The following is a 16,027-nucleotide window of genomic DNA, read 5'->3' on the forward strand; positions in this document are numbered from 1 at the left end:
CTCTGAACCCTTTACTTAGTATCTTATTTATCTCCTCCCTCTTTCCCCCCTAGTCTGTTGTGATGACTTGGGGAGTTGAATCCAAGCTAGTTGTGGACTCTGCCAGGAATTTCTCCTTCACATTTTTTTTGTTTTGTTTTGTTTTGTTTGTTTGTTTTTGTTTTTGGGCCACACCCGGCGGTGCTCAGGGCTTACTCCTGGCTGTCTGCTCAGAAATAGCTCCTGGCAGGCACGGGGGACCATATAGGACACCGGGATTTGAACCAACCACCTTTGGTCCTGGATCGGCTGCTTGCAAGGCAAACGCCGCTGTGCTATCTCTCGGGGCCCTCCACATTTTTTGAGGGGGGGGTGGTTTGCACTCCAGGGGTTACCCTGGGCTCTGTACTCAGGAAACACATCTGGTGTGCTGGGGAGGGAGGAACACTAGATGGGATGATGGAAGCAAGCACCTTACCATCTGTACTATCTATCGCTCAGGTGCCTGTTTGAATGGTTTTACTTTTTTTTTTTTTTTTTTTTGGTTTTTGGGTCACTGGGTGATGCTCAAGGGTTACTGCTGACTATGCTCTGAGAAATTGCTCCTGCCTTGGGGGACCAAATGGAACACCAGGGGATCGAACCGCAGTCCATCCTAGGTTAGCACATGCAAGGCAAATGCCCTACTGCTTGCACCACTGCTCCGGCCCCAAGAATGATTTTAACTTTTTGCATCACTCAGGGGACCACAGTAGTAGAATCAGGGTGGGTGAGATTCGAGGTGGGTGCCTTCCCTGCTCACAACCCACACCCTTTTGTTGTGAGGCTCCTGCAACTCCCCAGATGTAGAGGTGAGGAGCAAAATCCGTGTTTGCTGTGGGAGGAGTGAGTTCCAGCCCAAGCTCTGCAACCAGCTGGGGCAGGCTGGGTTGGAACCTTCAGGGGAAGTGCTGGCCAGCAGAATTCAAGCTCCCTGTGGCACTTGCTGGAGTCACGCATCTGGGAAGCCACTTCTGGACCCAATGGTGATAGGTTTCAATGCTTCCCGGAAGGCCTGGTGCCCCTTCTCATGGCAAACCTTGTGCAAAGAATTGTATTCCCCCAAGAATGAGTGAGGGGCCAGAGAGATAGCATGGAGGTAAGGCATTTGCCTTGCATGCAGAAGGTTGGTGGTTTGAATCCCGGCATCCCCTTTGCTCCCCCGACCCTGCCAGGAGCAATTTCTGAGCATAGAGCCAGGAGAAACCCCTGAGCACTGCCGGGTGTGACCCAAAAACCAAAAACCAAAAACCAAAAAAAAAAAAAAAAAAAGAATGAGTGAGTGAGTGAGAAGCAAATATGTGTTTCTGCAGAGCCCCCACCCCAGGACTGAGAGCCTGCTGGGGTCAGAGGAACATCATCTTTTTTGGTTTTTGGGTCACACCCAGCAGTGCTCAGGGGTTAGTCCTGGCTCTGTGCTCAGAAATCACTCCTGGCAGGCTCGGGTGGGGGGTACCATGTGGGATGCTGGTATTCGAACCACCGTCTACCCTGGATGGTGCTGCTTGCAAGGCAAATGCCCTATCACTGTGCTATCTCTCTGGCCCTGGAACAACATCTTCTTGAAATCTCGTGGGTTCCATACATGGGGTCCAGTGCCTTCCCCAGAGATCCACCCCTGGGAGACCTGTTCATTTCTTTTTTTTCTTTTTTCTTTTTGCTTTTTGGGTCATACCCAGTGATACTCAGGGGTACTCCTGGCTCGGAAATCGCTCCTGGCTTGGGGACCATATGGGACGCCAGGGGATCGAACCGCAGTTTGTCCTAGGTTAGCGAGTGCAAGTCTTGTGCCAACGCTCCAGCCCCAGATCTGCTCATTTCACAGATGCAAAACCAAGGCTGAGGGGTGCTGAAATGAAGGGTCTAAGAACATCATAACTAGTGTGTCATGCTAGTGCATCATTCTAATGTGTCATGTTAGTGTGTCATGTTATTGCCCCATACTAATGCATCACGCTAGTATGTCATGTTAGTGCCCCATGCTAATGCATCACTTCCAACCCAGCTCAGGAAAGACTTCTGCAAGCCAAGCTGGCCTCTTTTCCAGCACAGCAGTTCTGAGAGGCTCAAGCCTCTCCAATTCCCCAGGGGAGCAAGCAAACAGTGCAGTTCCTTACTCCCCAGTGGGTCAGCTCTAGTGTTTCCTCAAAGCAGGAAGGACGAAGGGAGTAGAGCCTGGGCTGCTTTCTTTGGGGACAGAGGGTCCGTGGGTACACTCAGGTCCAATCCAAGAGGTTGGTGTGACCCAGGGCTCTGTGTCCCAGGTTCCCCCTTGCTGTCTCTCTGACCCTGGGCAGATCCCTCTCTTCTGAGGTTCAGCCCCAACGGGAAGCCTGAGGCCTCTGCTGACCTCACCAAACAATTATAGGCTCAACTGAGATCACAAATGGAAAGTGCTGTGTAAACTGTAAAGTGCTCGGAGCTTCAGGGGTCAGCATCCTCGCCTTGCCCTCACCCTCCTTCTAGCAATGCTCATCTTTCTCTTGGATTGTTTGTTTTTATTTGTTTGTTTGTTTTGGGGGTCACACCCAGTGGTGCTCATGCTGACTCCTGGAATCTGCACTCAGGGATCACTCCTGGCAGACTCAGAGGTCCATATGGGATGTCAGGGATCGAACCTGGGTCAGCACGCGCAAGGCAAGAGCTCTTCCCACTGTACAGCCCCAGTGCTAATCTTTTTCTTTTTTTTTTTTTTTTTTTTTTGGTTTTTGGGCCACACCCGGTGACGCTCAGGGGTTACTCCTGGCTATGCGCTCAGAAGTCGCTCCTGGCTTGGGGGACCATATGGGACGCCGGGGGATCGAACTGCGGTCTGTCTCCTAGGCTAGCGCAGGTAAGGCAGGCACCTTACCTCGAGCGCCACCGCCCAGCACCCTAATCTTTTTCTTAAGAAAAATATCTTGGGGCTGGAGAGATAGTACAGAGGCTTGCAAGCAGCCAATCCAGGACCTAAGGAGGTTGGTTCAAATCCCAGTGTCCCATATGGTCCCTCGTGCCTGCCAGGAGCTATTTCTGAGCAGATAGCCAGGAGTAAGTAACTTCTGAGCACCGCCGGGTGTGGCCCCAAAACCCAAAAAAATAAAAGAAAAAAAAAAAGAAAAATATCTCAGGGACAAGTGCGGTGGAGCAGCAATAATACAGCCTTATAATAATAAGCCCTGAGCTCTTAAAGGTGTGGCCTAGAAACCTTTAAAAAAATATTAACTCAGCAGCCAGAGCAATAACATAGCGGCAGGGCGCCTGCCTCACATACAGCTGATTTAGGTTGATTCATTCTCCATCTTTCTATATGGTCTTTCCGACCCCCTTCAGGAGTGTAGAGAAACAGCCCCTATGCTGGGCTTGGATGGTGGATGAGACCGTTGTTCTTAGACCCCGGCCATGTGGCTCCATCCCCCATTAACCGGCGTGTCTGGGTCCAGGAAAGCGACCGGCATTAAACTCACTCACAGGCAGGCTTCCAGAGATAACATCTTTATTGCCCTGGCCAACAGATGTGGCTGCTAACCATTTACTTAGCTAGCCTGCATCTTTTTTTTTAATTATCTTTATATAAATACCGTGATTACAAATATAATTGTAGTTGTATGATTACAGTCATGTAAAGAACACCCCCCTTCACCAGTGCAGGATTCCCACCACCAATTTCCCAGATCTACCTACTCCCCACCCCACCCACACTTGTACTCGAGACAGGCTTTCTTTTTCCCTCATTTATTCACATTATTATGATAGTTTTCCGTGTAGTTATTTCTCTAACTGCACTTATCATTCTATGTGGTGAGCTTCATGTCATGAGCTGCACCTACATGGGAGGATGGGGGGAAGTAAGGGTTGGGACTGAGGCAGTAAAATATTAGAAATGAGCTTTGTAGGGCAGTATCAAGGTCCCAATACAAGATGGATATTATGGATATATAGAATAAATGCACACATACTATCAATATGAAAACAAAGAGAAAACATTTCCACTAACTGTCCCAACATAAACCAGTGCTAGAACAGCCTGCCCTCCTCCCAGAGTACATTCCCATTAGTGTAGGGAGAAATAAGGGGAAAGCCTGTTGACCCCTATAGAGTCCACCTAGACCGGTGCCCAGGGAAAGACTGAAGTCTAGGGGAGAAAAACCCTATACCTGGCAAGAGCTGGTCTCCAGAATCAAAGAGGAAACCAGAAGCCAGATGTCTGCCCGCCCTCCTCCGCATGCACCTCCCCCCAGGAGTACAGAGGGAGGGGGGAAACTGAGGACCACTAAGAGTTCACCTAAACCCACTTCTGGCCATCTGAGCTGGCACCCAGGGAAGGCCTGGAGTTGGGAAAAAGACAAGGACGGCTGGGGGCCTGCCAAACCTCCCAGCACCAGCCCTGCATTTTACTTCTTTCCTCCATCCTGGCAAAAGCCAAAAGGACTTAATCCTCTCTGGTCAAAGCCTTATCTAACCTTTCCAAGACTCTTCCCAGGAATGGGCGGGGTCTTGCAGGTCAGATCAAGTTACCTAGGAAGAATGGGGTGGATGAAGCCACACAGGAGTAATTCCTGAATGCAGAACCAGAAGTCAGCCCTGAGCACTGCCATGTATGCCTCCCCCAAAAAAGAAAAGACGAGAAAAGAAAAGAAAAACTTGGGGCTGGAGTGACAGCACAGCGGCTGGGCATTTGCTTTACACATGGCACACTCATGACAGACTCAGGTTTGATCCTCAACATACGCATATGGTCCCCTGAATCTGCCAGGAGCGATTTCTGAGTGCAGAGCCAGGAGTAATCCCTGAGCACCGCTGGGTGAGGTCCCCCCAAACAAACAAACAAACAAAAAGAAAGAAAAACAAAAACTTTTTTTTTTTGGTTTTTGGGCCACACCCGGCGTTGCTCAGGGGTTACTTCTGGCTGTCTGCTCAGAAATAGCTCCTGGCAGGCACGGGGGACCATATGGGACACGGGGATTCGAACCAACCACCTTTGGTCCTGGATCGGCTGCTTGCAAGGCAAACGCTACTGTGCTATCTCTCCGGGCCCACAAAAAACTTCTTAATCTACCGAAAGGAAATATATACGAGTGTCCATTAATATGTCTGTGAGTGAGAGAGAGAGAGAGAGAGAGAGAGAGAGAGAGAGAGAGAGAGAGAGAGAGAGAGAGAGAGAGAGAGAAGAGAGCAAGGAGGGAGTGGGTTTTGAAGCCAGACCCATGGAACATGCCAGCTGGAGACCCCGAGTTCAAATTCCTGTGGGTTCCTAACCAGCTGTGGGACCTCGATGAGCCATAATGTCTCTCTGAAACTCATTTCCTGGGTGTGCCCTGGAGACCTGGGGAGCCTCGCTGGGTAAGGAGTAATTGTGCCCGTGTAGACCAACTTAGCAAACTGCCAAGTACAGGGCAGGTCAGTGAGAGAAGTGCTGGAAGGGGAGCGTTCACACACACTCATGCGCGCATTCACACCCACACACCACACACATAAAGTTGATGTAACCGAATCCCTGGACCAAGCTCAAGCTGGTGGCACCTCCTGTTCAGCTTTGACCCAGAAACCCCACAGCAGCCGTGTCCCCAAGAGCCCAGACCCCAGCTGAGTCCAGCTGTGTGAGAATGAGGCGGAAGGGTCGGTATGAGTGTGAACACAGATTGCGTGTGTGTGAGCTTATGTGATTGTGTGAATAAATAATGTATGCGTGAGTGAGTGCAGCTATGTGAGTGTATGTGACAGCGTGAGTGAATGCATGCGTGTAAGGTATGTGTCAGTGTGCAAGTGAACACGTGTGTGTGTGTGTGTGTGTGTGTGTGTGTGTGTGTGTGTGTGTGTGTGCTGTCTGAGAGCACGTGTGTGGTGGCTGAGAGCCTTTCCAGCCTTCCTGCCCCAACGGTCGTGGCCGCAGGAGGGCCTGTGAGAAACGGCGCATTCCAAGCGCCTCAGTCACTTGTTCTGTGGCTGCAGAGACGTTCCTGGCCTCTGGTCTCACCAGCTCCCGCTCAGGGAGGTCCCTCGAGCAGCCCAGGGGGCCACAGCCCTGGTCGGAGTCTAGGGGCTCCTGGTGCCAAGGTCCCAGCAGCTGGGAGCCTGGCTCCGTCCGCCCCTGTCAGGCACAGAGGCTACCCCCCAAGATCTCAGGAGCTGTGGAGAGGCAAAGGAAGTGATGGGGCTTGTGCTTGGCTGGGGTGCTATTTTGACATACAGTTCTCTCTGTCCATTCACTTTCTAAATGAAGATTTGTTTTTCAAACAGAAACCTCTCTCTCTCTCTCTCTCTCTCTCTCTCTCTCTCTCTCTCTCTCTCTCTCTCACACACACACACACACACACACACACACACACACACACTGAACCGTTTTCCAGTTTACACTTCAGTACAATTTTATGCCACCACAGTTGGGTAATTCTTGCTCTCCTCAAAGCCAGAAAAGCACTGCATTCCTTCCAGCCATCACCCAAATACTCCTCTGCCTGCAGCTAACTGCCATCCTCCATTTAGCCATGTGTCCCCCTTTGTCTTGGGGCTCTGCCCAGGTCTGGCCTTGCTGAGCCTTTGGCTTCTTCTTCTTCTTCTCTTTCTTTTTTTTTTTAAGCCTGACTGACTGCCCAAACCATTTTCAAGTCGATTGTGTGGTATTTTTTTCTCCATCCTTCCCTGAAGCAAATGAGGGCCCTCCACCTCCATCAAAATCTTTTTTTTTTCCACATCCGGTAGTGTTAAGGGGTTGCTCCTGGCTCTGTGCTCAGAAATCTCTCCTGGCAGGCTTGAGGGACCATATGGGATGTTGGCCATGTGCAAGGCAAATGCCCTACTGCAGTGCTATCTCTCTAGCTCCTCCATCAATACTTGTTATTGTCACTCTGATTCCAGTTTGAAGGCACTGCTCAGGGGCTTCTCCTGGAGCAGTAATCAGGGGACTAGGCAGCATCAAGAATCAAACCAGGGGGCCGGAGAGCATGGAGGTAATGAGTTTGCCTTTCATGCAGAAGGTCATTGGTTCGATTCCCGGCATCCCACATGGTTCCCTGAGCCTGCCAGGAGCGATTTCTGAGCATGGAGCCAGGAGTAACCCCTGAGCGCTGCTTGGTGTGACCCAAGCCCCCCCCCAAAAAAAAGAATCAAAGCAGGGGGACTGGAGAGATAGCAGGAGGTAGGGCATTTGCCTTGTATGCAGAAGGACGGTGGTTCGAATCCCAGCATCCCATATGGTCCCCCAAGCCTGTCAGGAGTGATTTTTTTTATATTTTTGGGTCACACCCAGCAGTGCTCAGGGGTTACTCCTGGCTCTATGCTCAGAAATCGCTCCTGGCTTCTGCATGCAAGGCAAACGCCTTACCTCCATGCTATCTCTTGGGCCCCACCAAGAGCAATTTCTGAGCGGAGAGCCAGGAGTATCCCCTGAGCACTGCTGGGTGTGACCCAAAAGTAAAAAAAAAAAAAAAAATTGAACCAGGTTGCGGCCAGAGTGATAGCACAGCGATAGAACATTTGCCTTGCACACAGACAACCCAGGATGAACCCGGATTCTATCTCCATATGGTCCCCTGAGCCTGCCAGAGTAATTTCAGAGCACAATCCAGTAGTAAAAACAAAAACCAAATGAAAAATAATCAAACCAGGGCAATTGCAAGCAAAGCATGTGTTCCAGTCTGATGAGCATCTCCAGTCTCCAACCACGCTTACTTTTTCCATTTGGGGGTTGGGGACGTTGTACTTGGTGACGCCAGGGCTGCCTACAGTGCTTGGGCTGGAAACTGGGGTTTCTTCATGCAAAACATGTACTCCAACTCTTTTTGGTTTGGTTTTGGGCCACACCTGGTGGTACTTAGGAGTACTTAGCTTGCTTTGAGCTCAGAAATTGTTCTATCAAGCTCGAGGGACCATATGGGATGCCGGGGATTGAACCTGGGTCGGCTGCATGCAAGGCAAATGCCTCCCCGCTGTGCTATTGCTCCAGCACCGAGGTCTGTTGCATTGGTAAGGCCCATGAAATTGATTTTAAATGATAAAGCTCATTTTTGAAAAGTGCAAGTGATGGGGGCCTGAGCAATAGCAGAGTGGGGAGGTATTTGCTTTGCACACTGCTAATCCATATTCAATCTCTGGCATCCCATATGGTCCCCAACATCCTCCAGGAGTGATTCCTGAGCAACAAGCTAGGAATAACCCCTGAGCACTGCTGCCTGTGGTCCCAAATCCTAAAATAAAAAGAAAAGGAAACAGAGAGCTAGTCCAGCAGGGAGGGCATTCACCTTGCATGCTTTGACCTAGTATCTCATAGGTTTCCCCGAGCCTGCCAGGAGTGATTTCTGAGGGCAGAGCCAGGAGTAATCCCTGAATACCACTGGTGTGATCCCCACCCCAAATAAACAAGAAAAGAAAAGCGCCAGTTCCATGCTTGGTGAGTTCTAAACACTTGTATAAGCACATCTGATCTTCACAGCCCACAGAGTCCTGGCATCTCTGGTTGAGGGTCAGGATCATTTCTTCTAGAAGTCCACACAAAGGGTCAGTGTGCCCTTTGGGGTCTGTGTGAATGTGCCCAGGAGCTGGAGTCTGTAAGGGGGGGCTGATGTCAGTTTCTATGCCTTAAGGCTGGTTTCTTTTCCTTTCTCCCAAATTAAAGGAGTTGGGAGGTGAGTGGAACAGCTGTGAAGGGGGCAGGAGCCATGGCAGTCTTGGACCCCACTGCCAGGACCCTTGACCCCTAGAAGCTGCTAGGCCCCGAGGGCACAGATGTGGTGGTGGTGGTGGTGGCATTGCGGGGTTCCCGGCAGGTGGAATATTTTCTTCTGGGGTACAGGCTTCTGGGCAGAGGAAGATGAGGGGTGCAGGGCAGGAGTCAGCAGGCACAAAGATTGGGGGTAGTGGGGAGTTTGGGGCACTACAGTTCAGGGCACGCAGAGGGATGTGCGTTTGGAGGTATGAACTGAAAGGGCAAAGGGCTGTGCTGAGGAAGGCCAGGTTGAGCCCCTGAATAGTGCTGGGTGTCCTTTTTGGCTGTTTGCTGTGACTCCAGGAATAGAAGCCTGTGAACAAAGGGAAAGGTCTGTTTTATTTATATATTATATTTATATAATATATATTTATTTATATATATTTTTTAGTTTTGGGGGGGGCCATATCTGGCAGCACTCAGTGGTTACTCCTGGCTCTGTGCTTAGAAATCACTCCTGGCAGGCTTGGGAGACCATATATGGGATGCCAAGGATTGAACCCAAGTCAACCACATGCAAGGTAAGGCAAACGCTCTACCCAGCTATCACATCGGCCCGTTTTTGTTTTTGTTTTTATTATTATTATTATTATTATCATTATTATTCCTGGCTTGGGGACACACCAGGCTCTACTCAGTGCTCAGTGGTTACTCCTGACTCTGCTCAGGAATCACTCCTGGCTGGGTTCAGGGGACCATATGTGGTGCTGAGGATCAAACCAGGGTCGACTACATGCAAGGCAAGTGCCCTCCTCGCTGTGCTATTACTCTGTCCTGGTGCCTGCGTTACTTATAGAGGCCAGAGAAGGGGGTGCTCTGACCCTTGGTGCCAAGGTCACCTGGACTAGGCCTTCCTGCCTTTAGGGTCAGATAAATGGGGACCCCGGGGCTGAGGAAGGGAATGGGGCTGCTGGACAGTGTTTTTTTCTCTGTCCCTTTTTGTTGCATGCACTGCTGTCCCCTGGAGGGCTGGGAGTGGGGCTGGGACCCTCACTTCTCCCCTTGAGTGGGGGGTCCTGGCTCCTCCAGCTGCTGTAGAATGCATATGACCCCTGTGGGCATAGCCGCTCCTGGTTGGTAATACAGCTTTGGACATGTATTGGCCCAGCCTCAGTTTCCCCTTCTTGCAGAGCAGCGATTTATAGAGTGAGTCTGCAGATTAATGGAGGGGAGAGGTAAGAGGCAGAGAACTGGTTGTGAGGCAACAGGGGCACAATGAGTGGCATCAGGGGGCCCAGCAGAGATACTTGCTGGCTTGTGTGACCGTGGGCTTCAGTCCCCTATTTCGCAAATGGGATGACTATGATTGTCCCTGCTTTCCCCAAAGCAGGAAGACACCCTGGGCTAGAGCTCCATGGCAGAACTCATTCCTGGCTTGTTTTTGATCCCTGGTCCCCAAAAAGCCAGTAAATAAGGGAGAGTAAGTGGGTGAGGCACAGATGACACTTTGGCGGTGGGTAAGTGTCGTGTGAACTTTCTGGGCCAGAAGAGCGATTCCTGGAAGACAGCTCGGTCCAGCCTGATCTGTGTCCGGTGGCAGCAGACTAACCCAAGAACAACTGGACCTGCGACCCGGGCCTTGAGCTCTGCCTTGTCCAGCCAGGGCTCTGCACCCCACCTTGAAGGATGAAAGGCTGGCAGGCCCCATAAATTGCCCCACCCGAGCTGGGAGGACCTCCAGGCACTGGTGTAAACTGAGTCATGGGGGGCCGAGGGGTTGAGTCACAAGGCCTGGGAGTGGGAGCCAGATGGGAAAGAACTTGCAGGCGTGGGGCCCCTGTTCTTGTCTCTCGGGGCCACAACTCTCCACTTCCCCACAGCTCCCCTGGTCTCCTGCCCAGGAGCCTGAAGGCTACGTGTGTGTGTGTGTGTGTGTGTGTGTGTGTGTGTGTGTGTGTGTGTGTGTGTGTGAGCGCATGTAAGTGCTTGTGTGTGTGTGTGACTGTGTGTGTTTAGTGGCGGCAGGAAGGGGGTGAGCAGACAGGAAAAGGCTGCTCTGACTCTGGGGAAAGGATTGGGGTTTGGAACAGAATCAAGCCTGGTGAGGAAGATTGGCGGTGCCCTGCAGTTAACACTCCAGGCCTCTGCAGCTTTGGCCAAATTTCTCTGCTAAAGTCACTTTTGTCCCCTGAGGCTGGGTAAGAGGAAGCCCTGAGACTGGAGGGTGAGGCTCTGTCCTCAGAGTGCCCCTGAGGCTGTCTTGGTCTCCAGACACAGCTGCCCTGTGAGCCGGGATGGGGCAGAGTATGCACATACATACATGCACAAAGACATGTGCATATATATACACGCCTGTGCACCGAGGCCAGGTGTCCCCTCCCCACTGTTGGGAGCTGAGGCGGCTCAGATCAGCTTTAACTATGACAAGGGGGCTTGACTATAATGCCCGGCCCCGGGGCTATCTGGGTGCCCGTTTACCTTTCATCGCGTCCTGCTGGGTGGCAGGAAATGGAGGTGGCCCTGCCGGCCTTCTGCTAGCTCCAGGCTCTGGCTGGACTAACTCCCAGAAGTTGGCCCTGTGCTCGCCCCATACCTGGCTCTGTCACTCCCTCCCTGGCCTTGCAGCACTCCAGAACAAATGGGTTGGTGGGGTTCTGGCCCAGCTGCCCTCTAGTTACCCCTGGGTGTCTGGGGGATTCGAGTCAGACAAGTGGGGAGTTTCCCTCTGGGATGAATCAGCTGTGTGAACTGAGCCACGTCCCTACCAGGGCCCCTCCCAGCAGGCGGGAGCAGCGGGCACAGTTGCCCTCCTGGGAAAATCCCAACACCAACACGCTGGAGCAGAGCAAGGCAGGACCTTTCTCCAGACTCAGCTCTTTTCATGGCCCGACCCACCCGGGCCTCTGCCTTGGGGATGGGGGGTGGGTCTCACTTTTCCTTGAGTGTGAGGTGAGAATGGGGTCCCCTTTCCTGGGCCCCTCAGTCTTCCTGAGGCTGTATTCCAGCTTTGCCAGCCTAGCTGGTTGGGACTGAGTTGTTTTTTTTTCCCCTCCCCTAGGGACTGGGTTCTTATTCCCTGTGGGATGGGCTCAGGTAGCCAAACAGTGGGGGATCCCCACCAGCTGAGCCTGGGTTTTGGGGAGCACTTGGTGTGGCATGGAGCCAATCCCACTGTGCTGAGGTCCCTGCTATCCAGGGGTACTTTTAGTTTTGGCCCAGTCCAGGTACTTGACAAATCAGAAATCAACACCTTCACCTCTGGGAACTCAGGATTGGGATGACCTGGTTTTATTTGGTTGTTGTTTTTTATTTATTTGTTTGTTTGGGGGCCACCAGTCAGCCAGTCAAGCTCAGAGGTTACTCCTGGCTCTGCGTTCATGAAATGCTGGGATTGAACCTGGTCAGCCATGAGCAAGGCAAACACTCTACATGCTGTACTATCACTCCGAATCCTGGGGTGATCGGGGTTTTTTTTTGTTTTGTTTTGTTTTTGGGTCACACCCAGCAGTGCTCAGAGGTTACTGGTTACTTACTCCTGGCTCTGTGCTCAGAAATCACTCCTGGCAAACTCAGGAGACCATAGGGGATGCCGGGATTCGAACCACCATTCTTCTGCATGCAAGACAAACACCCTACCTCCATGCTATCTCTTTGGCCCCGGTGACGAGGTGACCAGGGTTTTAATCTGTTTTGTCACCTTGAACCAAGTTTCAAGTTTCTTTTTTTTTTTTTTTATTTTTTTATTTTGTTTGTTTTTTGGGTCACACCTGGCAGCACTCAGGGGTTACTCCAGGCTCTACATTCAGAAATCGCTCCTGGCAGGCTCAGGGACCATATGGGATCCGGGATTTGAACCACCGTCCTTCTGCATGCAAGGCAAATGCCCTGCCTCCATGCTATCTCTCCGGCCCCTTTTGTGTCACACCCCGCTGTGCTGCTCATTGGTTACTCCTGGCAGGCTCAGGTGACCATATGGGATACCAGGATTCAAACCACCTGCATTGACTGCTTGCAAGACAAACACCCTGCTGCTGTGCTATCTCTCCAGCCCATGAACCAAATTTCTTTCATTTTCTCCTCCTTCCTTCCTTCCTTCCTTCCTTCCTTCCTTCCTTCCTTCCTTCCTTCCTTCCTTCCTTCCTTCCTTCCTTCCTTCCTTCCCTCCTTCCTCCCTCCCACCCTCCTTCCTTCCTCCCTCCCTCCCTCCCTCCCACCCTCCTTCCTTCCTTCCTTCCTTCCTTCCTTCCTTCCTTCCTTCCTTCCTTCCTTCCTTCCTTCCTTCCTTCCTTCCTTCCTTCCTTCCTTCCTTCCTTCCTTCTTTCCTCTTTATTTAGTGGGGGTATGAGGACACAGCCTGCACCACTCAGAAGCTCATAAATCACTCCCAGCAGGCTCGGGGAACCATATCAGATGCCATAGATCGAACCCAGGTCAGCCACAGTGGGGAAGGCGTTTGCCTTGCACGACCCAGGTAACTCCCTGAGCCTTGCGCATGGCTGACCAGATTCCTTTCTTGGCAAGTAGCTATTGCCAGACAATGGGGGGTGTTTAGCTGCTCTTCTGTCTGCCGTGAGAAACAGGCGTGGAAGCACAACTGGCCTCTAACTTGCTCTTTTATTGGCTGAACTGCATGCTGAGAACTCCAGGCAAAATAATGCAGCAGCCACTGTCCTAAAGGGGGGCCTCAGAGAGGGTGGGTGAGCTCTGGGCTCCAGACCCAGTCAACCCCTGCAGGTGAGAGTCAGAAGGAGGCAGAGAGATGCTAAAATGCAGTGCAGAAAAGTGAAGGGACAGCAAAATCCAGGGCAGCTCAGGGCTCAGCAGACCAGAGCCCAAGAGGATCATCGGGGCTGGCGTGCGCTCAGCCTCGAACACGCGTGTGCATTCCCTTTCTCCATTCCTCATCCATTTAAGGCTTTGGAGAACATGGTTCTGGCCAGGCACACGCTGGGCTCTGGTCAGGGCTGGGGTCAGCCTCATGTTCAGGCTGTGCCCGTGGGAGATGGACAGCCGGAAAGCAGTGGGCAGGGCTTTGGCAGCCCAGGACTTGGGGCTGAGGCAAGGGGGCAAGAAGTGCCAGGTGGGACAACCACCTCTCCCCCCCAAACTTGGCTGTGCGCATGCCAAACCCTGATGAACTGAGGAGGGACAGCAGGTTCCCTCTTGGTGCCACCTAGCTTGGGGATTTCCCAGGGCTGGGCTGAGGGGAACCAGCCCTGGAGAAGGTAGGGGTGAGGAGGCGCTGGGGAGGGGGCCTCGGCCCTCCGTGACTCACCCACTTCCACCCAGTCACCCCCATGGCATCTCCGCTCCGTTGCTCCAGATTCCAGGGTGATGAAGCTGCTGGGAGATGAGTCAGCCCCACCAGGCACGCGAGCTGCACCCCAGGTCCTCCCTGCCAGATGCCCTGGTCCCTGGCCAAGACCACGGGCACAGGCTGGGGGGCCGGCAGAGGCCTGGAGATTCCTGCCACCAAGCAAGATCTAGAGTGAACGTGCCTCGGGGAGGTAAAGAGCAAAGCGGGTGCAGCAGGAAGAGGTGGTTACAGGGACTTGGGGTGCACGTCCCAGGGGCACCTTCACCAAGCAGCCCCACAGAATTCATCTTGGTCTGCCCCCCTTTTTCTATTAAAAGCAGTTTATTAATTTATTTTTTTTGGTTTTGGGGCCACACCGGCGTTGCTCAGGGGTTACTCCTGGCTGTCTGCTCAGAAAACGCTCCTGGCAGGTACGGGGGACCATATGGGACACCAGGATTTGAACCAACCACCTTTGGTCCTGGATCGGCTGCTTGCAAGGCCAACGCCACTGTGCTACCTCTCCGGGCTAGAGACCATATAGGATGACTGGGATCAAACTGGATCTGTCCAGGGCCAGCCGCATGCAAGTCAAATGCCTTACCACTATCCTATCTATCCGGCCCCGAGGCCCCCCTTTTTTGTTTTTGGGCCACACTGAGCAGTGCGCAGGGGTTACTTGGGGGCTTAGGGAACCATACGGGATGCTGGAGATAAAAAAACTCTAGGTCTGGGACCGGAGAGATAGCATGGAGGTAAAGCGTTTGCCTTGCATGCAGGTCAGTGGTTCAAATTCCGGCATCCCATATGGTCCCCCAAGCATGCCAGGAGAGATTTTTTTGTTTTTGTTTTTGGGCCACACCCGGGTGACGCTCAGGGGTTACTCCTGGCTATGAGTTCAGAAATCGCGCCTGGATTGGGGGACCTTATGAGACACCAGGGGATCGAACCTAGGTCCGTCCTAGACTAGTGCAGGCAAGGCAGGCACCTTACTCTAGCGCCACCACGCCAGCCCCGCCAGGAGCGATTTCTGAGCATAGAGCCAGGAGTAATCCCTGAGCACTGCCAGGTGTGACCCAAAAACAAAACAAAAACCAAAAAACCCAAAAACACCCCAAAAAAACAAAATTATGGGTCCATCCAGGGTCAGCCACGTGCAAGACAAATGCCTCCTGCCACTGTGCTACTGCTCTGGTCCGGCCCCTCATTCTTTTTTTTTTGTTTGTTTTTTTTTGGTTTTTGGGCCACACCGGTTTGACGCTCAGGGGTTATTCCTGGCTATGTGCTCAGAAATCGCCCCTGGCTTGGGGGGGGACCATATGGGACGCCGGGGGATCGAACCGCGGTCCGTTCCTTGGCTAGCGCTTGTAAGGCAGACACCTTACCTCTAGCGCCACCTTCCTGGCCCAGGCCCCTCATTCTTGCTTTCCCTTCCCCTGCTTGGTTGCTGAGGAGTGTTGGCTGGGGACCCTCTAAGGGGAGGCACAGGGGCTGGTCCTGGCACTCCCAGGCATGGGCATTTTCCAGCTGTGACAATTGTCTTTGTAGCAGGGGTGCAGGCTGGGTTGTGTACCTCCGTGGGGGTGCCCACATAGGGGCTGGGAACCACCCATGGCACCAAGTTCAGCACAGCTGCTCCAGCTGCGGTGATACAGGGCACTGAATGTGGTGTGATGGGCACCAGACCAGCACGAAGCACAGCACCATCACCCAGCACAACCTGCCAGCTTCTCCACCCACAGGCTTCAGAGGGACGCACATGAGCACTTTGTACATTGTCCAATGGGGCCTTGGCAGGGGCCCCCTGGGGGTGGAGTGCAAGGGGTCACTGCACAGGAATGCGCTGACTGATGGCAGAGTTCCAGCTTTGGGCAGCAGACTAGGGACCAGTTCTGGAACTGTGGGAGCTGTGAGGGCATCTTTGTGGGGGTACAAATCCCATCCTAGGGGCCGGGACATCCCCTCAATTTCAGGGAAGATCTCTGAGCAGCAGATTCTGATTCCGAGGTACCTCCTGGCCTTGCCTCTCCATGGCAATCCTCCAATCACCACAAGAACCATCAATCAAGTTTGAAAAACACTCAAACACA

The sequence above is a fragment of the Suncus etruscus genome, chromosome 9 (assembly GCF_024139225.1).
Source record: "Suncus etruscus isolate mSunEtr1 chromosome 9, mSunEtr1.pri.cur, whole genome shotgun sequence".
Lineage (NCBI taxonomy): Eukaryota > Metazoa > Chordata > Mammalia > Eulipotyphla > Soricidae > Suncus > Suncus etruscus.